Source organism: Aotus nancymaae, unplaced genomic scaffold, assembly GCF_030222135.1.
Source record: "Aotus nancymaae isolate 86718 unplaced genomic scaffold, 86718_ANA_hifiasm-v0.15.2.pri h1tg000028l, whole genome shotgun sequence".
Classification (NCBI taxonomy): Eukaryota; Metazoa; Chordata; class Mammalia; order Primates; family Aotidae; genus Aotus; species Aotus nancymaae.
The window spans coordinates 23,329,769-23,351,128 of NW_026988441.1; the positions used below are offsets into that span (position 1 = coordinate 23,329,769).

Below are 21,360 nucleotides of genomic sequence, written 5' to 3' on the forward strand. Positions count from 1 at the left end.
CCACCAGGGAGGCCAGGATTTGAGCCATAGCTGCCTGGTCCTCTTCACCTGGCACCCTGCAAGTAAACACCTTCCTTTCTGTCCCTGCAGAAACCTCGCTGTGGGCACCGCACCAGGCAAGTGGGCCTCAGTTTGGTTATGACAAGGGGAGAGGCTCAGGATGGAAATGTGTATACAAGAGTCACCAGTCCTCACACTCTTCTTTGTCTATGTTCACTACCCAGTGAATCTCATCCAATTTCATGGCTTTAAAACCCATCTACATGAGTCTTGTTCATTCTGATGCTGAGAAATCAGGGGTTGAAAAGTGCATAATGCAGGGATTGTCAACAGAGTTTTGCCCCAGAGGATATTTGGCAATAGCTGGAGACATTTTTATTTGTTACCACTGGAAATGGGGGTGCTATGACCATTTAGTCAGTGGATACCCGGGATGCTGGTGACCATCCAACAAGGCACAGTGCAGACCCCACCACAAAGAATTATCTGGCCCCAAGCCTCAACCCTGCCAAGATTAAGAAACTCTGCTGTAAAAGAATTGGAGAAAGAGTAGCTAAAGGGAGGGAGAGAGCCGAGGTAGAATCTTCTCTGTAGCTTGGTCTCTTTATTATTCTGGGACCTTAGGAAGCTCCAGTTCCTATGTAGAGGAGATCTTGGATCGATAGCAGCTTGCATAAGGTCTAACCAACCCCCTGATAAGCCTCAGTAAAGGTTTTCTGAACTGAATTGAATTTTGTTCACAATTCTAGCACCAGACAGGATCATATCAAGTGTTGAGGAGTCTTTCTCACCTGCAGCGTTCTCCCTGCGGGGCTGTGGCAGTCTCCCAAAGGGGCCTTCTCTTTCCGTTCGTGCCTTTCATTCATTTGCTCATTCATTTCATTGACGTGGTTTCACCCTGTGTCTCCTGTGTATCAGGCCCTGTGGTTGCCCAGTGCTAGGGCTCAAACCCTAAGTAAGACGAGCATGGCCCCTTCTCCACACAGCCTCCATTCTAGTGTAGAACACAGAACATGTGAAAGCAGAGAAAAAGAGATGACGGGGAGCACTGTAGAGGGAACACAGGGTGGGGCAGAGAATGACAAAAGGTGGCAGGCAGCCTGTCTGAGAATGTGGTATTTCAGCCAAGTCCTGAAAGACAAGAAGCCGGCCTCAAAACAGGGGAATGTGTCCTGAAGATCTTGGAGCTCCCCCTCCATGAGAGAGGGCTTGGCTGTTGAAAGGGAGAGAGATGGGCCCAGTGCAGTGGAAACCTAGAGTGAGTGAGGCGAGAGCAGCAGGAAAGGAGGTCGGAGAGGTGGGCAGAACCTGGCTGGCTGTGAGTCCAGGTGCGCGTGTCCTTCTTACACCGTGACCAGAGTCCAAGCAGGGGTGTCTGAGCCTAGGGCTGGGTCTTCAGGAAGGGGTATGTGGGTGTGAAAGAAAGTAGATTTTGAGGACCCCAAACTCACTATGCCAAAGGGCAAGTCAAGCTTGGCAGCTGAATCACCAGTTCTGCCTTCCTTTTTATGTTCCCAGGCAGATAGCTGTGATTTCACATTTACTTTCTCTATTATTTTTTAAATTATTTATTTATTAATGATTATTTTAAATAAATAGAGTTGGGGTTTCACTGTGTTGCCACAGCTGGTCTCAAACTCCTGATGTCAATTGATCCTCTGGCCCCAAGAGATTCTCCCTCCTTGGCCTCCCAAAGTGCTAGGATTATAGGTGCGAGCCACGGTCCACATGCTTACTTTATCTTATGTAAGATGTGGATCATTGACTGTTTCTCTTCCCACTATTTTCACATGTAAAATATAGCACTAAGCAAAGCCTCATGAGCATGCAACCACTGGCCTCACTGCCTACTCTCCCCGCTTTTTCATCCCTCCTTCTCTTCCTATCGCTCTTTCCCCTTTAAATATTGAAGTCCTCAAAACCCTTCTGAAAAAGCACAGGTCACAAATCCTACTGGGACTTGTGTTTCTTCTTCCTGGGTGCATCCTCAACCTTGGCAAAATAAACCTCTGAATTGACTGAGACCTGTCTTGGTAACTTTTTGGTTTGCATGGGATGCATGGGAAGGGCGAGGATGTAATGAGACAGATGCCATTGTTCTCCCTGGCTCCGGGTCCTCAGGACTACTGACCTCCTACATTTTGGGGGTTAGTTTTCTTTTGCATTGGCTGCTTCCAGGAAAGCCTAGGTGGCAATGACCCCTTGGAGATACACATTCAAGCCAGCACGTGTGTACAGACACATGAATGCACGTGTGTACAGACACGTGCCGGCTTGAATGTGTATTTCTGAGGCCTCACCCTGCTCTGATTTTCACACATGTTTTATCACACATTTGTTTTATAATCTCATGGTATCCTTCTAAATGCTCTAATTAGACAATATGGAGTCTGTATGATTCCATTAAGAGTGTTAAGAGTGAAAACAATAAGTAGGGAATTAACTATCTTAGCTGCAACCTCTAATTCCTTGTGGAAAGACAGAAAACATTAAAAATGCCCACCTATAGGAGTTGTTCAGATCTTAAGATTAAAGAAGATATTTTACCAAGGTAGTAATAATCACTGCCAGGAGCATTTTCTTTTTCTCTTCAAAAACAGAATAAAGACAAATTGAATGAGACTGTCACAGTTTTTACTTCTGTTGCCACGCCAGTGTCCCCAGGCCTCTAGATGAAAAGCTCGATTGGCGAGTTGACTCTAATAGCCAAGCTCTGTACCGTGCAAGTGAGCTGGCAAGGGCGGGGAGGGCTGGAAAGAGGAGAGTTTTTCAGTGACAGCCCAGGAGGGTTCTAATGTCACAAGCACCTCCACTTCCCTTTCAGCCCCCGTCCTCCCACCCCAGCTGTAGTCCTGGCTGCACTTGGGGGCTGGCTGGGGCAGGGTCCATCTGAGCCCTGAGGGTCACATCCCTGCAGGGCTCCACACTCAGATGGTATGCATCTCTCTGCAACAGTTGCACAGATGCTGTGATGGAGAGAAAGAAGGTGTTTACTCAGTAGCTGAGATTGACCCTCCGTTCTCAGTGTGCAGTGCCTCGGGCACACCATGAATGCATATGCATTTTCACAAACTCTGTAACTAGCATGTAAGTGTCAGCTATATGGATTGTTTTTCTTTTCTTTTTTTTTTTTTTGTCTTAAAAACTGTCTTTATTTGCTGTATTTTAAATATACCTCAAGGCAATGGAGGTGGGAGTAACATGAAACAGGACTATCAAAATGTTGATAATTATTGACATTGAGTAATGGGTACGAGGGATACTTTGATACTTACAGGTATTTGAAAATACTTATAAAAGGTGAAAATAAAATAAATACACCACTGTGTTTTGCATCTATTCAGTTTTTATTCTAGGAAGTGACCTCACGTCCCTGACAACCTGTGAGGACAAAGTGTAAGATTTTTGCTGATAGACATGAGGGAGAACTTTCTGGAAGACTGATGAGTGTCTTGGGAAGCATTCCGGCAGAGGCCTTTGAGATGGGCTGTGGATGCCAAACAAGCATGGGCTCCATTTGGTCTTTCCCATCTTGCTGCCTCCCCAAGGGCCCAGTGCACTTACAGATATTCCCCCAGTGGCTGCTGGGCTGGTGGGGACCCCTGGGGACATCGTATCATTGGGCCCTGGCTCTTGGCATGTGCTTCTGGAAAACTCACTCTCTTCTCATCCTGTGCTCTGTGCCTTGAAAATCCTCCTTGAAGCCTTCCTTATACCTCAAGTGAAAGTGGCTGTTTCCTTGCCTTTTGGTCCTCTCTAATGACATTGGTTTCTATTTGGTATTGGAATTAGCTGAAGGCTCCTGGGTGGGTGGGTTCTGTTCTTTTCAGTGGTGGGGTTGTTACCCAAGGCCAGATTCATGGTCTGCATGAACAGCCCCAGGTCCACAGGATGCTGTATCCTCTGGGCCCCGTTTCCAACATTGAGCTTTCCTAACACCACAACCTAAAGGGATGGTGATCCTGCCCCCGTATGATCTGGGGCCAGCCTGCTCCCCTAAGCCTCACTCCTCAGAAGTTAGGGTCCAGAACCACCGGTCTCTCCAGCTGGTAGAGCCCATGTCTCACTGTCATGGTCTCCCAGGCCTGGGTTCTTGGCTTGTTTTGCTGTAGCTGGCATTCCAATCTCTCTTCTCCTGATACATGCAGTCAGGAGGGCCCTTCCCTGGAGCCAGTCACACCCCTGCCTGCTGTGACACTAATCGCCAGGGACACTTCTGAGCATATCTAGCATGCGAGGGACCAGCGGCCTGGCCTGAATCCAGCTCCTCCCCAGGGCTGAGCTGTCGAAATCACAAACCTTTTGGTGGTGACAGGAAGCAGGTGGGGCCTCTTCCCTTAGTGATCACTCTGCAGCAGTAGGCAGAGACATTTTCCACTTCTAAGAGAATGCATCTGAGGCAGCCTTGGCATGTCCTTGGAGGAGGCTCAGGGACAACCTCTGGGAACAGTCTTCATCCTCTCTTCCTTAGACTCAAGGAGTTAAATAACATTTTATTACTTCAAGAAATATTTCAAGGGGTTCTTTTGTTGCCAGAAACAATAGAGGATGAGAAAAGGAGACACATCCATGTCTTGCTGCTGTCCCTTTGAGGGGCTGGTGGCCGGTGCAGGGTCCTCCTCAAAGCCACTTAGGAGAGTTGCAGCCTAAGGCTGCTTCAGGCCAGGAGACATCATGGACCCCTGCTGTGGTCATCCTTGCTTTAAACCAGAAATAAAATGTCTTTCATAGTGAGTTTGGCATACATGGAGCAGTCATGGTGAGTCTCCCTTTCACTGCTGCATCCCTATTTCAGAGAGGTTGATGTGGAAAAAAATGTGTCTTAGAATCAAAACAATGTGATAATGACATGTTCCCAGAAGTGCCATCAAGAGGTGGGAATGAGAAGGGGGTGCAGGGGACAGGCCCTGGGGAGGGAGAAGTGGTGTAGGCTGGAGTGGACAGGTCAGGAAGGCTTCATGGAGGTGGTGGACCCAGAGCTGGGCTGTGACAACTTGTGCATGGGAAGGGGCAGGCCTGTGAGAGCAGAGGGAGCCTGGACTGCAGAGGACCAAGGCATGTGGAGTTCATCTGGGCATGGTGAGGATCCTCTGAAGTCTCCAGCCTGGCAGTGCTAAAGGGAAAAACATTATAGGGAGAGTACTCTGAGTTTTGGAGAGAGACTGAGGCATAAGTTAACAGGAGGTTATGGAGGGAGCTGAGGATGGGAAACAGAAAACCAGTCTGGAGCCGGGAACGGGTGGCAGCGGGAATGGAGGCTGAGAACATGAGATAAAGTGACAGGTCTCATCACACCCACAACCGTTTCCCTGAGCAGCCTCTCTACCTAGAGGTCTGGGCTTCAGTTACCTCGGAACCTTGTTTCCACCCCACTCTCCTGTCCCCGATCCACTGTGGACCACTCCCAAAGCCCCTTGGGTATTCCACACCCTCCATATACAGGAGAGCATGTTTCCTGCAATGGGTCCAGGCCTTCCAGACACAAAAGGACTGATGTGGGATGAGGGGCAACCGTTGTCACTGGAAACAACTTCTTCCTGTGAAACTGTGATAATGCATCTCTCCCCTAGGGTGGCACTTGGCTGCACCTAAGGTGGTCTGCAAAGGAGCAGAGATGCTTCTGCATGCAGTCCCCTCGCAACAAGCCCCCCAGGAATATCCACACCTCCCTGCAATTGCTTCCCCCAAGGGTGACCCAGATAGCTTCCTGGCACCAGCTAGAAACACAAGCTGATTCTCCAGTGGGCTACCAGGCTAGGAGATTGGGAGAGGGGAAAATCAAGATGACTGCTGGAGAGCTTGGCATCCGGAGAGGCTTCTAGTGGAACAGAATGAAACTCGTGAGGGATGGCATGGCCAGGAGCCCACGTGGTACCCCTGCAAGCCCTGAGATGATGCTATCTCCAGATCAGGGCCACCTGAGGGCTGGTGCCAGCCCCAGAGGTCCCCCCATCCTTACATCCCAACGCCTTCCCAGGGAAACTTCTCTACCTTTTTGTGTGGTGCAGGCCACTTTCCACAAAGACCAGATGGAAGTCATTAAGCTTAGGTTTGTTATGACTAAAGACAGATTTAGTTCACCCAGAGGCAAGAGCCGAGTGCTGATTAGCTGCTGTGCTGTCCTGCCCACGAAGAAGCGGGTGGAAGGTACATTAACTGCGGAATTTTAGGTAGAGTTTAAAATAAACATCTCTTTAGGTTTTGAAGGTTTAATGAGTCATAACATTGTTCCAAATTATGTGCTGCTCTAGTATACAGTTTCTACCTTTCCCAGCGGGGCCAGGGTTCCTTTCCTCCTAGTTGTAAGGACTCAAGTTCATTGATGGTAGGAGGTACTGATTTGCCAAGAACAGTTTCTCTCAAAGAAGTTGTGTACCATATGAGCTTGTGTGTATATGAGTGTGTGTGTGTAAGGGTGCAGCTTTGGGGGAGTGGTGTCCTCATGGGAGTCACCACACCTCATGGACACTGTTGGCCTGTTTAGAAAAGGTGAAGCAGTCACAGCTGTGTCCCTTCAGGTGGATTAGCCAGCCATGCCTTAGCTGCTTCTGAAGGTGTTTGCAGACCCTGACCTGGAACGAAATGCCGAGCCTGGTGATATAATGGCTGTTGTTAAATCCGCCCTTGAAAAATCCTGAAATCCCTACCCAGTAGAGCATACAGGCTTGCTTTGCGCAGCGCTGTAGGGCAATAACTGTGCACTTGGTGCTAAACCGAGCAAAGGCGGTAAGCAGCTGGTGGCTTCTCCCCCTGTGAGGCCCGTTGAATCGCTCCAGGAGAGCAAGGAGATGGCTGTTTATCCTTGCAGAGTTCATGCCATTCTGTTTTACTATAAGCATCTTGGATGTTAATTTAGATAATAGACTTGTTTCTTGATGTGAAGTTCAAATAAGAGAGTGGAACCGCATCTTCCACACTGAGCTGGAGCCCAAGGTCAGAGCAGTGTGCTCCACTGTGAAGCTTTCAGCTCAACATCTGGTGCACTGTGGGCACTCACCCAGAAGCTGCATTAGCATTACAGAAGAGGAGTGTGCATTTCCTCCATGTACGAGTCGTGGAACGTCAGAGGTGGCAATGGCCTTAGAAGGAGGGCAGGAGATGAGAAAAGGGTTTTAGCAGAAGCAAGACTCAGACTCAGGCCTCCTTTACCCCCTTTGCCATTACCTTCAGGCCATTTGGTTGACATTCGCCACTTTGTTATGAACAAACATCAAAATGACTGCTCAGGGTTGTCACTGAGGGGGCCATTTTAATCTCTGGAGATGCTTTTTATCAGGAAGACTTTTCCCATACTGTTTTCTGCCATTGGGTCTCAATGCGGACATCAGCTGCCATATTTGTACACTGGATCTGCTGCAAATGCTGATCTCCTGTTTACCCAGTTAGGCACCATGTGCCTAATTCTTAGAAGAAGGCGTTGCATATTTATAGGAATATGTCTTCATGTATATCTCAGTTGCCTGGTCTGTCACTGCTGTTCTCTGCATGCAGTTATTAGTATTTGCTATTGACTATGTCAGCAGGTATTTGGCCTCGAAGCCTTAAAGAAATTCTGTGCTCCTAATGACCTGCCACAATTACAGTGGCCTAAATTTATTTCACTGGGGTTGATTACTCAAATGTCCTTACGGTGGAAGAATGGAGGGCAGACAAACTGAAAAGCATCTGAGGCAGTTCTCAATCAACTTAGAAGTTTATTTTGCCAAGGTGAAGGACATGCCTGGAAGAAAGGAATACAGAATTTCATAAACAGTCTGTGGTCTGTGCTGTTCTCCAAAGATAACACTGTAGTAGCCTTCACTATTTAAAGGGGAAAAGCAGGCTGGTGAGGAAAGAGGAAGGGCATGGTCACATTACTGAATCCACCTGTGGCAAGGGAAAAGGAGCAGGTTGGAGTAGTCAGTCTGGATTCCTCTCTTGCTCTGGGAATCAGCAGTTTACATAAGAAAAGCCGGTCTTTAACCTTTTGTCTGTAGCTCTTCTCAGGAACAAAAGGAGAGGCTTCTTGCCTGGCTCAGCTTTCACCCTAATTTTTCCCTTATGGCAGACTGCCTTCGGGTCCTGAGTCTTTTCTTTTCCCACAAGACATAAGGTCCTACTTTCTTAGAAACACGCCATCTCAATGAGAATTGCCTTTTGTTTTTTAATCTCATAGGTGTTTCTTTGTGGATCCTTTCTTGTTTTTGTGTGTTATTTTGCATCAGTGTCTTACTCTGTTGCCCAGCCTGGAGTGCAATGGCAGGATCTCAGTTCACTGCAAGTGATTTTTGTGCCTCAGTCTCCCAAGTAGCTAGGACTACAGGTGCACACATAAATTTTTGTGTTTTTAGTAGAGAGGGGTTTTGCCATGTTGGCCAATCTGGTCTCCAACTCCTGGCCTCAAGCGATCTGCCTCGCGAAATGCTGGGATTACACGCATGAGTCACCATGCCCGGGCACTTGTTTTGCATTTGACTTCTTTGAGTCTCAGTTCTTAAAAAAGGGGTGCGTCACTTCAGATGCACATGTGTGTACACACAGTCACATGTGGAGCTATGCTGACAGTCCCATCACACGGGATCAGGGCAGGATTCCTAGTGGAGACCTTTGAATCCAAGAGAGGAGGGCAAATTGTGACAGAAGAGGGAAGGAGATTTTAAGTACCTATGATGAGGTCAAAAAGCTCCTGTAGGAGCTACTTAAGCTGGAATTTGGAGAAGACTAAGATGGAGGCTTGGGGTGGGCAAGGCGGTGGCAATGGCGGTGGCGGGTGGGGGGCGGGGGGCGTGATGTATCATATAGTGTTTACCTGCTGGACTGACATTGATCCCAACTGGAACACTCACTGGCCATGTCATCCTAGAAAATGGCCCAACCCCCATGCCTCAGTTCTGTGGTTGGTAGAGAATCGCCACCTCCCAGAGTTCTTCTGAGACTGAGGGAGGTGAATGGAGCTGGGCACTAATGACTCAGCTCTTTCTCTGTGCCTGCTCCAGGTCTTACTCAGGTGTGCGGTGCATCTCAGTATTGCAAGTGGAGTTTTCCAGACTGCACTCTGAATAGCAGTTAAAAAAAAAAATTCAGGGCTAGAAGTAGATTCATCACCTGAGGGTGTGAGCCCCCTGTGGTCTCCTTCCTTGAGCTTCTCGGCATAATTCAGTGGTTTTGCCATCTTCAGGGCGCTGTGGACAGCTGAAATTGCAGTTGGCGAGATCTCCTATCACCTAGTTAGCTTTCTCTATCTCTTCTCCCATACGCATAGTCAACACCGCCACCGCTTTCCCTTCAATCTTATGCTTACCTGTCATGCCTGCTACTTGACCCAGCGCTGCTGACTCTCCACAGAGCTGGTGGAATGCATGGAACTCAAGGATAAGGCCTTTTCTTATCCCAGGAAAAAAAGTCTCTTTTATTTGCTGATTTACCTTCTTTCAGCTTCCCTCTAATCCTGCAAATTAGCAGGTCAGGCAGCTTTTTAAAAAGCTGGTACATGGCCAGGTGCAGTGGTTGAAGTACTTAATCCCAGCACTGTGGGAGGCTGAGGCCGGTGGATCTTTTGCAGTCAGGAGTTCAAGACCAGCCTGGCCAACATGGTGAAATCCCATGTTTAGTAGAAACCCCGTCTCTACTAAAAATACAAAAATTAGCCAGGCATGGTAGCACCCACCTGTAGTCCCAGCTACTCGGGAAGCTGAGGCAGGAGAATCACTTGAGCCTGGGAGGTGGAGGTTGCAGTGCGCTGCAGTCCAATCTGGGCAATAGAGTGAGAACTTGTCTCAAAAAAAAAGTGGTACAGATGCCAGTGCCATGAACCTGCTTCTAACCCTCCTGTGGCTTCCCATGCCCTCAGTAACATACCTTGTTCTAAGGGCCCTGGGTGCCCTGCCCTGTCAGCCTCTCCCTCGCCCTGCTTGAACTCACTCCTTTCCTGGCTCCTTCCAAAAGCTCCCTAGGCATGCCTAGCTCCCTCCTGCCTGAACCCCTGCTGTTCCCTCAGTCTGAAACACTCTCCCCACTTTGCCTGAGTAGTTTCTTCCAGGGAGATATGCTGGGAAAATCTTTCTGAGCAAGGACCGTTACTAGGTTTTTTCATCCATGGCATATACAAATATGTGCATAAATACAAATTGTAGCATGTTTAGTTGGACATGGGGTTGTCTGGCTAATCTTCAGTTTTGATGAGAGCAGGAACTGCATCTGTTTCACTCTTCACTGTACTCCCCTAATCACAGGGCTGCCAGGAGCCCAGCTGGTGCCTTTCTGCAAAGTGGACAGGGGCCCTTCCTCAGGGCACTTGATATATCTACTAGAACATTGTTTTAGTACACTGACATTTTTAGAACAAAGCACATTATTACCATCTGCTAGAAAATTAGCATAATAAATATAGCATTCTATGCTGTTGTGGTGTGACCTAGATACGGTGTTTTTGCACAGTGCACAAATTGTACAGCTATACTCGGCAACCCTCCCTATCAGCTACCACAGTGTCTAGATCATAATTAATATTTGTTGAGTAAATTAATTAGTGGGAAAGCCCTGGGACTAGGGTAGGAACAATGGATTCAGAATCTGGCTGGCAGAAGTCATCACTTGCTAGCTGGCCTTGGTGAAGTCACTCACTGCTTGGAGCCTGTTTCTTTACCTGTAAGACAGGGTTCATGATCCCTGGCCTCCTCTCAGGTTTGCTGTGAGGATTTAGCAAGATCACAGTGCAAAGCTAACATACTTGCTTCATGGGGCCTCAGTGTAGCAGACCCAGTTTGTGCCCGTGCTGTCTCCTGCCCTGTGTCTGCCTTCCTTTGCCGCAAGCTTCTCACCTCAGGCCATCCAGGCTCTCAGGGCTTTCTCCAAATTGTGTACCTCAATTCTCAAGGGCAGGTGCAGAGTGCGAATGGCTGTGGTTGAGGGAAGGGAGTTAATATCCCAGGGACAGCAGCTCTCCATGGGGATAGGACCTGTGAGTTAATGCCCCAGCCTCCCATCTTTTAGAGGGATGAGTCTGAGGGGTTTTCTCTACAGCTCCCCAGACAGTCCCCAGCAGGATGGAGCCTCAGTTTCCCACAGTAGCAACAAGCCCAACAGCCTTACCGTAGTTTCTCTCCCTTTCCTTCCTCGCCCTCTCTGCTTTCTTATTCCAGCTTCCTGGGATCGAATTCTAAAGAAACCAACCATACCCATGTCCTCAGCTCAGTTCTGTATTCAGGAGAACATAAATAACACCCACATCCTAGAGAACCAGACTCTCTAACTGGGTTTTTTCCATTTTCTTCTGCTAGAATATCCCTGAGGAAGCAGCTGCAATTCCAGCCTAGTCTCTGGATAAACAGGGACATTGGGGACGGATCAATGTCCAGAAGAGGGTTCACAGATGGTGTGGTCCGTAGGGATTCCGGGGCTTGGGTAGGGGTGGGGCAGAAATGAGGAAGAGCAGAGTTAAGGGCAGGGGCTGGGAGACGCCTTCCTAATGGTTCTGCCCTCGAGAGAGGGCTGCCAGCTACTTCAGTTGAGAGAGGCAACAGTGGTCCCTGGAGTGCCGACTGCTCTGCCCTTTTCTTCTTGAATTTTTGTATCAGCTATTGCCACAAAAATGCTACATAGCAAAGCAGCCCAAAAGCCAATGACTTGAAACCCCACTGGTTCCTGCAGTTCATGTGGGTGGTACTGAGCTCTGGGCTGGGCAGCTCTTCTCTGCCTGTCTCTCCCTTCCCAGGTGATGGTGTAGGCACAGGCTGAGGAGCTCCACCATGCAGTTGTATCATGTGGGCCATCTTTCCAGTGTCTCATTGGCTGGAACAAGTCACATGACTGTATCCGGAGTCAGGGAATTTCCTTCTGCCCCCAGGCAGATTGAGTGCAAAAGTTCAGACACAAGAAAGGGGAACCCTTAAGAATTGGAACCCTTAAGCATTCCACCATGTGCATGGGGAGGGTCTTCAGCCGCCCTCCAGTAGAAAAACCTGTTTTCTCCCAAGTGTCTGTACTTTCTGGGGATCTAACAGTGACATGGCCAGTGCCAGTGAGCAACCCCTGCCTTTAGACTTAGGGTTCCAACTTAAATCTAATCTTCTTCTACACTCAACCTCGCCTGTTTGGTTTTCTTGTTTGTTTGTTTGTTTGTTACTTTTACTTGTTTTTAGAAGTGGGGTCTCTCTTTGTTGCTCAGGCTGGGGGCCTTGGGCTCAAGCAATCATCCAGTCTTAGTCTTCTGAATAGCTGGGACTACAGGTGCCTGCCACCACACCTTTCTCTTTTAAAACAAAATTTCGTAGACATGGGGTCTTGCTGTGTTGCCCAGGCTGCTCTTCTGGCCTCAAGCGATCCTCCCCCTCCAACCTCCCAAAGTACTGGAATTGCAGGCACGAGTCACCCCACCTGGTCTCTTGCATCTGCTTAGCGTAACCCATCAGCCTGAGGTACAGGTACAGTTTTTTCGTCTCCGTTTCTGAGCATTTACCTGTGTAGCCTGGCAGGGAAGGCCCAGTGCTTCCCGATGGCCTAACCCAGCATGGCTTGGAGTCTAAGGTGACAGCAGGAGTCTTCTGTCAGTCAGTGCCAGGCTTCCTTCTCCCAAAGAGAAAATACTGGGCTCAGGTGGCCTTCTTTTCCTACTGTCCTAGAACTGGTCATCCCACCCCACCGCTAGTCTGGACTCAGCTCATTTGCAGTTCTCTTCTGGGACCCTGAGGCTCAGTGAGGGCCATCCGAACCCCCTAGAGGTTCTCATTATGTCAGAACTTCAGAAGGAAGGGTTGGTCTTGATGCTTTTCCTCCCTGGACGTTCCTTGCCTCCTTTGCAAATGTGTCCTCCTCCCCTACTCCTCCCCTTCTGCTCCAGGGACACAATGCCACCAAATGTCCTATCCCACTTTTGCTGCCCCCACCTTCCACTGCATGCCAGAGGGGGCGCTCACATGATGCTTCTCAGAAAGACCTGCTCCAGGGTGATATTCTTCCACCCAGCCTGAGAAACTGCTGGCAGCTTTATTTGAAAATAAACAAAATCACTTTTTATTCCACCCTATTGGTGCATTTGTTTATGTTTTCTGCTTAAGGTTGTGTTTGGGCTTAGGGCCTTGGGTGAGAAAAAGCTGCAGAGTTCTGGGCCTGTTCTGTGACTTTCCATGACTCTGCTCTGAGAAAGAATCCTTTCCCTAATTTCCCTATCTTCTTTCACAGGCCGGGGCTGGACTCACCTTGGGTGTGTAGTTGACCCCACATGTACACCGCTACCCTCTGTCCCTGTGCCGAGCTTCAAACATCACTTACCCTGCAGCTGGCTTTAAAAAGCATCATAAAGATCAGGCTGGTGGGAGGAGGAGGAGGCATGGCTGGGGGAACTTCAGAGCTATAAACATTTAGGCATCTGCAGCTGATTTAACAGCATTCGAATTTAGCAGCTGTCTTGGCACAGCTGGCTGCCCTGGTGCACAACAGCCATTGAGCAAAGAATATATTTAATATGATTTATGCAAGCAGTGCCACAGAAAGATTCCAACCAAAATATGGCCTTAAAGTAGTGGGCAGGGGTCAACAGTGAGTGAAGCTTGTGGCATGGTTTGGGGCTTAGTGTCCCCATCACCTTTGAAGGTATGTGTGAGGGGTGCAGGGGAGGGGCCACATGTTTAGCAAAATTGTCTCAAAATTGTAAAGACAATTAGTTTGGTGTGTCTGGAGCTCAAGCTCCATTTTCAACTTCTTTCTCTCCCAAGCACCTGATGTTTGCCCTATTTCCTACTACATTCTTTTGCGTATTTGTCTATCCATCCATCCAACTGTTCATCTATCTTTCCATCCATCCATCCGTCCATCCACCCACCCACCCATCCATCCATTTATCCAAACATTCACCCAGGACTAAGTAACTGCACTTGTGCTGGATGCTGGAGTAGTGCAGGCCCTGCCCTCAGGAGCCTGCATTTTATCAGATGCAGCAGACACTGCCAGTGCCCCACCGGAATCCCCTTGGCCCACACCAGAGGCCAGCAGCAGTTTCCATGTGTACTGATGCCATTCTATCTTGAATACTTGTGTCTCTGTCTGAGCACTTTCTCTACCCTTAATGCTCATGGCCTGTAGCCCATGGGGCTCAGCCCAAAAAGACTGAGAGGTTAAGACAGTAATCCTCAGTCAGTACAGGATGGGAATGGGTGCTGATAGCCCCCAGACATAATGTGAGGGTTTGAATCCAGATTCCTGGGCCCTTGGTGCCTTGTCAGGATAGTTCTGGTGTGTTCTATGCAGTCCTTAAGTGTTCAGTAGTTTTAATATTTGTCTACCCAGATCACATGTTGAAATGTAATCCCCAGTGTTAGGGGTGGAGCCTGGTGGAAGGTGATTGGATCGTGGGGATGGATTTCTCACGAATGGTATAGCACCATCCCCTTGATGCTCTCCTGGCAATAATGGGTTAGCTCTCATGAGATCTGATTGTTTAAAAGTGTGTGACACCTCCCCACCCTCTTGTTTCCACTCCCACCAGGTGGGACACCTACTCCTCTTTTGTCTTTCACAATGAGTGGAAGCTTCCTGAGGCCCCACCAGAAGCAGATGCTGGCACCATGCTTCTAGCACAGACTGCAGAAGCGTGAGACAAACAAACATCTTGCGTTATAAATGACCCAGGGTCGGCCGGGCGCGGTGGCTCAAGCCTGTAATCCCAGCACTTTGGGAGGCCGAGGCGGGTGGATCACGAGGTCAAGAGATCGAGACCATCCTGGTCAACATGGTGAAACCCCGTCTCTACTAATACAAAAAATTAGCTGGGCACGGTGGCGCGTGCCTGTAATCCCAGCTACTCAGGAGGCTGAGGCAGGAGAATTGCCTGAACCCAGGAGGCGGAGGTTGCGGTGAGCCGAGATCGCGCCATTGCGCTCCAGCCTGGGTATCAAGAGCGAAACTCCGTCTCAAAAAAAAAAAAATAATAAAAAAAAAAATAAATAAATAAATAAATAAATGACCCAGGGTCATTTTATATTGCTTCATAGCAATGCAGAAAGGGCCTCATACAAGAGGTTCCCAGCAGGACTTAGCTATTCACCACAGTGGTAACCTATTCATTGTCACCCACTCATTCATCACACTGTCACCCATTCATCCACCAGAGTGAAAACTTATTACTGTCACTCGCTCACCGCGGTAGAAACCCTCTCACTGTCACCCACACACTGACCACAGTGGGAACCTGTTCACTGTAATCTCCTCACTCACCACAGTAGAAACCTGCTCACTGTCACCCACTCACACACCACAGAGGGAACCAGTTCACTGTCACTTATTCATTCATCACAGTGGGAACCTGTTCACTGTCACCCACTCACTCACCACAGTGGGAACACATTTACGAACCCACTCATTCATTACAGGAGGAACCTGTTCACTGTAAGCCTCTCATGAATCACAGTGGGTACCAATTCACTGCCACCCACTCACTCACCACAGTGGGAACCTGTTCACTGCCAGCCACTCATTCACCACAGTGGGAACCTGTTCACTGTCAGCCACTCACTCATCACAATGGGAACCTGTTCACTGTCAGGCACTCATTCACCACAGTGGGAACCTGTTCACTGTCAGCCACTCACTCATCACAGTGGGAACCTGTTCACTGCCACCCACTAACTCACCACAGTGGGAACCTGTTCACTGTCAGGCACTCATTCACCACGGTGGGAACCTGTTCACTGTCAGCCACTCACTCATCACAGTGGGAACCTGTTCACTGCCACCCACTAACTCACCACAGTGGAAACCTGTTCACTATCATCCACTCACTCATCACAATGGGAACCTGTTCACTGTCAGGCACTCATTCACCACAGTGGGAACCTGTTCACTGTCAGGCACTCATTCACCACAGTGGGAACCTGTTCACTGTCAACCACTCACTAATCACAGTGGGAACCTGTTCACTGCCACCCACTAACTCACCACAGTGGGAACCTGTTCACTGTCAGCCACTCATTCATCACAATGGGAACCTGTTCACTGCCATATATTCACTCATCACTGTGGAAACCTGTTCACTGTCATCCACTCACTCATCACAATGGGAACCTGTTCACTGTCAGGCACTCATTCACCACAGTGGGAACCTGTTCACTGTCACCCACTCACTCACCACAGTGGGAACCTGTTCACTCTCAGCCACTCACTCACCACTGTGGGAACCTGTTAACTGCCACCCACTCACTCACCACAGTGAGAACCTGTTCACTGTCACCCACTCACTCACCACAGTGGGAACCTGTTCACTGTCAGCCACTCATTCACCACAGTGGGAACCTGTTGACTCTCAGCCACTCACTCACCACTGTGGGAACCTGTTCACTGCCAGCCACTCACTCACCACAGTGAGAACCTGTTCACTGTCACCCACTCACTCACCACAGTGGGAACCTGTCCACTGCCACCCACTCACTAACCACAGTGGGAACCTGTACACTGTCAGCCACTCATTCACCACAGTGGGAAACTGTTCACTGTCATCCACTCACTCATCACAATGGGAACCTGTTCACTGTCAGGCACTCATTCACCACAGTGGGAACCTGTTCACTGTCAGCCACTCATTCACCACAGTGGGAACCTGTTCACTCTCAGCCACTCACTCACCACTGCGGGAACCTGTTAACTGCCACCCACTCATTCACCACAGTGAGAACCTGTTCACTGTCACCCACTCACTCACCACAGTGGGAACCTGTTCACTGTCAGCCACTCATTCACCACAGTGGGAACCTGTTGACTCTCAGCCACTCACTCACCACTGTGGGCACCTGTTCACTGCCAGCCACTCACTCACCACAGTGAGAACCTGTTCACTGTCACCCACTCACTCACCACAGTGGGAACCTGTCCACTGCCACCCACTCACTAACCACAGTGGGAACCTGTACACTGTCAGCCACTCATTCACCACAGTGGGAACTTGTTCACTGTCATCCACTCACTCATCACAATGGGAACCTGTTCACTGTCAGGCACTCATTCACCACAGTGGGAACCTGTTCACTGTCAGCCACTCATTCACCACAGTGGGAACCTGTTCACTGCCAGTCACTCACTCACCACAGTGGGAACCTGTTCACTGTCAGGCACTCACTCACCACAGTGGGAACCTGTTCACTGTCACCCACTCACTCACCACAGTGGGAACCTGTTCACTGTCACCCACTCACTCACCACAGTGGGAACCTGTTCACTGTCACCCACTCACTCACCACAGTGGGAACCTGTTCACTCTCAGCCACTCACTCACCACAGTGGGAACCTGTTCACTGCCACCCACTAACTCACCACAGTGAGAACCTGTTCACTGTCACCCACTCACTCACCACAGTGGGAACCTGTTCACTGCCACCCACTCACTAACCACAGTGGGAACCTGTACACTGTCAGCCACTCATTCACCACAGTGGGAACCTGTTCACTGTCACCCACTCACTCACCACAGTGGGAACCTGTTCACTGTCAGCCACTCACTCACCACAGTGGGAACCTGTTCACTGTCAGCCACTCATTCACCACAGTGGGAACCTGTTCACTGTCACCCACTCACTCACCACAGTGGGAACCTGTTCACTGCCACCCACTAACTCACCACAGTGGGAACCTGTTCACTGTCAGCCACTCATTCACCACAGTGGGAACCTGTTCACTGTCACCCACTCACTCACCACAGTGGGAACCTGTTCACTGCCAGCCACTCACTCTCCACAGTGAGAACCTGTTCACTGTCACCCACTCACTCACCACAGTGGGAACCTGTTCACTGCCACCCACTCACTAACCACAGTGGGAACCTGTACACTGTCAGCCACTCATTCACCACAGTGGGAACCTGTTCACTGTCACCCACTCACTCACCACAGTGGGAACCTGTTCACTGCCACCCACTCACTCACCACAGTGGGAACCTGTTCACTCTCAGCCACTCATTCACCACAGTGGGAACCTGTTCACTGTCACCCACTCACTCACCACAGTGGGAACCTGTTCACTGCCACCCACTCACTCACCACAGTGGGAACCTGTTCACTGTCAGCCACTCATTCACCACAGTGGGAACCTGTTCACTGTCACCCACTCACTCACCAAAGTGGGAACCTGTTCACTGTCAGCCACTAACTCACCACAGTGGGAACCTGTTCACTGTCAGCCACTCATTCACCACAGTGGGAACCTGTTCACTGTCAGGCACTCATTCACCACAGTGGGAACCTGTTCACTGTCACCCAGTCACCACAGTGGGAACCTGTTCACTGTCAGCCACTCACTCACCACAGTGGGAACCTGTTCACTGCCACCCACTCACTCACCACAGTGAGAACCTGTTCACTGTCACCCACTCACTCACCACAGTGGGAACCTGTTCACTGCCACCCACTCACTCACCACAGTGGGAACCTGTTCACTGCTACCTGCTCACTCACCTCAGTGGAAACCTGTTCACTGCCAGCCACTCATTGACCCTTCTTCCCTTCTCATCTTACATCCTCATGCCTTTATTGAGATTCCTGGGATTGTCTCTAAATTTTGAGGCCTTTAATTTCTGAAAAAAAAAAAATCTTATATCTACCCTGATACTTGTTTAATAGGTTGGTTGTGTATAGAATTCTACAATTTTCTTCTGGGATTTTAAAGATATTTTTATTAGTTTATTCTCACACTGCTGTAAAGAACTACCTGGGACTGGGTTATTGTTAAAGAAAAGATATTTAATTGGCTGACAGTTCTGCAGGCTATACAGGAAGCATGGTTGCGGAGGCGTCAGGAAGCTTACAGTCAAGGTGGAAGGTGAAGGGGAAGCTGGCATGTCTTACATTGAAGAAGCAGGAGGAAGGGAGAGAGTGAAGGGGAAGGTGCCACACACTTAGAACAACCAGATTTCATGAGAACTCTATCATGAGACAGCAGTAGCGGAATGGTGCTAAACCATTAGGTACCACCCCCAAGATCCAGTCAATTCCCACCTCCAGCACTGGGGATTACAATTCAATCTGAGATTTGAGTGGGTCACAGACCAAAACCATATCCACACTGCTTTGTCTTCTCAAGGTTCTAGTGTTGTGGTTGGGAATTTTGAGGCCGTTTTGTGCCTGGCCATGTATGTACTAGTGTGTCCCATGACTGCTGCTGGTTAGGTACAGAAGCGTCCCCTGAGCAATGCTTTTATCAGGAAGCTGGGAACAGCCTGCCTGCAAGGACCTGGGTGTCTGCTGCAGTGTGAACACCTGGACAACTCCTCCTACGTCTTTTTCTGGTCTCTTTATTCTGTTCTTTATTTACCAATTTTTTAAAATTTCTTTGCCAATCTTATCCTGTTTGAAGGATCATAGTTTCCAAACTTAATTTTTCTTATTTTTGAGATGGAGTCTCGATCTTGTCACCCAGGCTGGATTGTAATGGCGCGATCTCAGTTCACTGCAAGCTCCCCCTCTCGGGTTCAAGCGATTCTTCTGCCTCAGCCTCCCGAGTAGCTGGGATTACAGGCACATGCCACCATGCCCAGCTAATTTTTGTATTTTTAGTAGATACAGGGTTTCACTATGTTGGCCAGGCTGGTCTCAAACTCCTGACATCAGGTGATTGCTCACCTTGGGCAATCACTCCCAAAGTGCTAGGATTACAGACATGAGCCACCAACCCTGGCCTTCCAAATATAATTTTTGAAAATGTGTAATTGTGGATTTGTTTTGATTAAGTACTAATTCTCCATGGCATGTAATTTAAGTGGCACCCAGGGCTAATGGTGAAAAGTAGGTGATTCGCAGCTTCTGCTTGTGGTCCTTGTGCATCCTTTGGACATGCCCTATGGGTTTGCAAGCATGTCAATGTGCATTCTTTAAGAAGAAACATGCAAAAACAAACTCAACCCCAAACTATTGCAAATGTCATCACACCTTGCAAGTTGTCTGTCTTTCTGGAGTTTACATTTTCATGCAAGAAGATGGCATTTAGCCTGATGAATGTCTCAAGGTGCCATGGGAGTCAGGCAAGGCCTTTCTGAGAAGTTGAGGCCTGAAGAGAGACAGGAACTAACATTGAGGGACTGGCTTGAGCTCCAGAGAGAATGAGAGCCAGGCTTGAGGGCCCAGGGAGGCAAACAGGGGGCTGTATAAAGTGAAGAGATAGAAGCTGGAGAGATGGGCAAAGGTTGGATTCTGGAGGGCTTAAATGTGTGGCAATGCCTGGCAGTCTTTTTGCAGTTAAAAGGGGTGAATTGCTTCATTGAGGGGAAAGCCCTGCCATGAGCAAACCCGAAATAATAAAAATAGATGTCAATTGGGTGCCTACTATGTGCCAGACTCTATTCTGTCCTTTTCCTGTATGACCTCCTTTTACCTCCATGACAGCCCTATGAGCTGCATACTGTTATCATCATCATCTCCATTTTACCAATAAAAACTTTAAAGCACAGAGAGGTTTAGTGATTTGTTCAAGGATCACACAGCAAATAAGTGGCAGAGCTGGGTTTTGAACCTGTGTTATCTGGTCTAAAGCCTTGCTGTTAACTCCTGCACGTCCTGCTGCTTAGCTTTCTTCTTTCTTGCCCTCAGTCTGTCTTTTCTTTTTCCTCAGCCCAATGCAGCTTCTAGCATCACCTTTGAGGAATCAGGGTCCTTTGTGTTCCCAGTTCTTCCACTTTGTCTGCTTCCAGAAAAGGCACCTGGGTACCAGCCACCCACACCTCAAGAACTTATGTCCTGTCAAAGACGGTGACAGTGAATTTGGAAATTATCTGTCCTGTCCTCATTTTCCCCATGGGGAAACTGATTTCAGAGTGAAAATGGGACTGGGGAAGGTAGATAAGGGAGGTTTTGACAAATGAGAGGAAAAGGAAAGGAAGGGAAGGGATGGAAGGAAGTGCCGTGTGAGCACTGCATTCTTCCTTCCATAAGGGTCCCCACCTCAAGTCATAGTTTTCTGTGAAGGAGAGCACCTTACACCTGGAGCTTGGGATGCATGCTTGAGTTCTGGATTAACCCCAGCTAGATGTACAGTGATGAGCAAAACACTTTGCCCTCTGAGCCTCAGATTTCTTAGCTATATAATCTGTTTTATTAATTTTTGGAGGATATTCAAATGAGATAATGGATGTGAAATGCATAAAAGACTACCTTCATTATCCAGGTGCAGTGGGTCTCTCCTGAAATCCCAGCACTTTGGGAAGCGGAGGCTAGACTATTGCTTGAGCTCAGGAATTTGAGATAAACCTCAAAAACATCGTGAAACCCAGTGTCTACAAGAAGTAAATTAATTGATTAAAAACTTAGCCAGGTGTGGTGGTGTGTGCCTGTAGTTTCAGCTGTCAGGAGGCTGAAGTGGGAGGATTGCTTGAGCACAGGAGGTCAAGACTACAGTGCGCCATGGTTGTAC

At 48.8% G+C, this 21,360-nt stretch overlaps 1 long non-coding RNA gene across 1 annotated transcript in view; it reads left to right on the forward strand.

The window, feature by feature from the left end:
• The window catches only part of LOC135276653 (uncharacterized), a 255,398-nt gene that overhangs the window by 29,984 nt on the left and 204,054 nt on the right, over positions 1-21,360 (forward strand). The gene's annotated exons all lie outside the window — the stretch shown is intronic.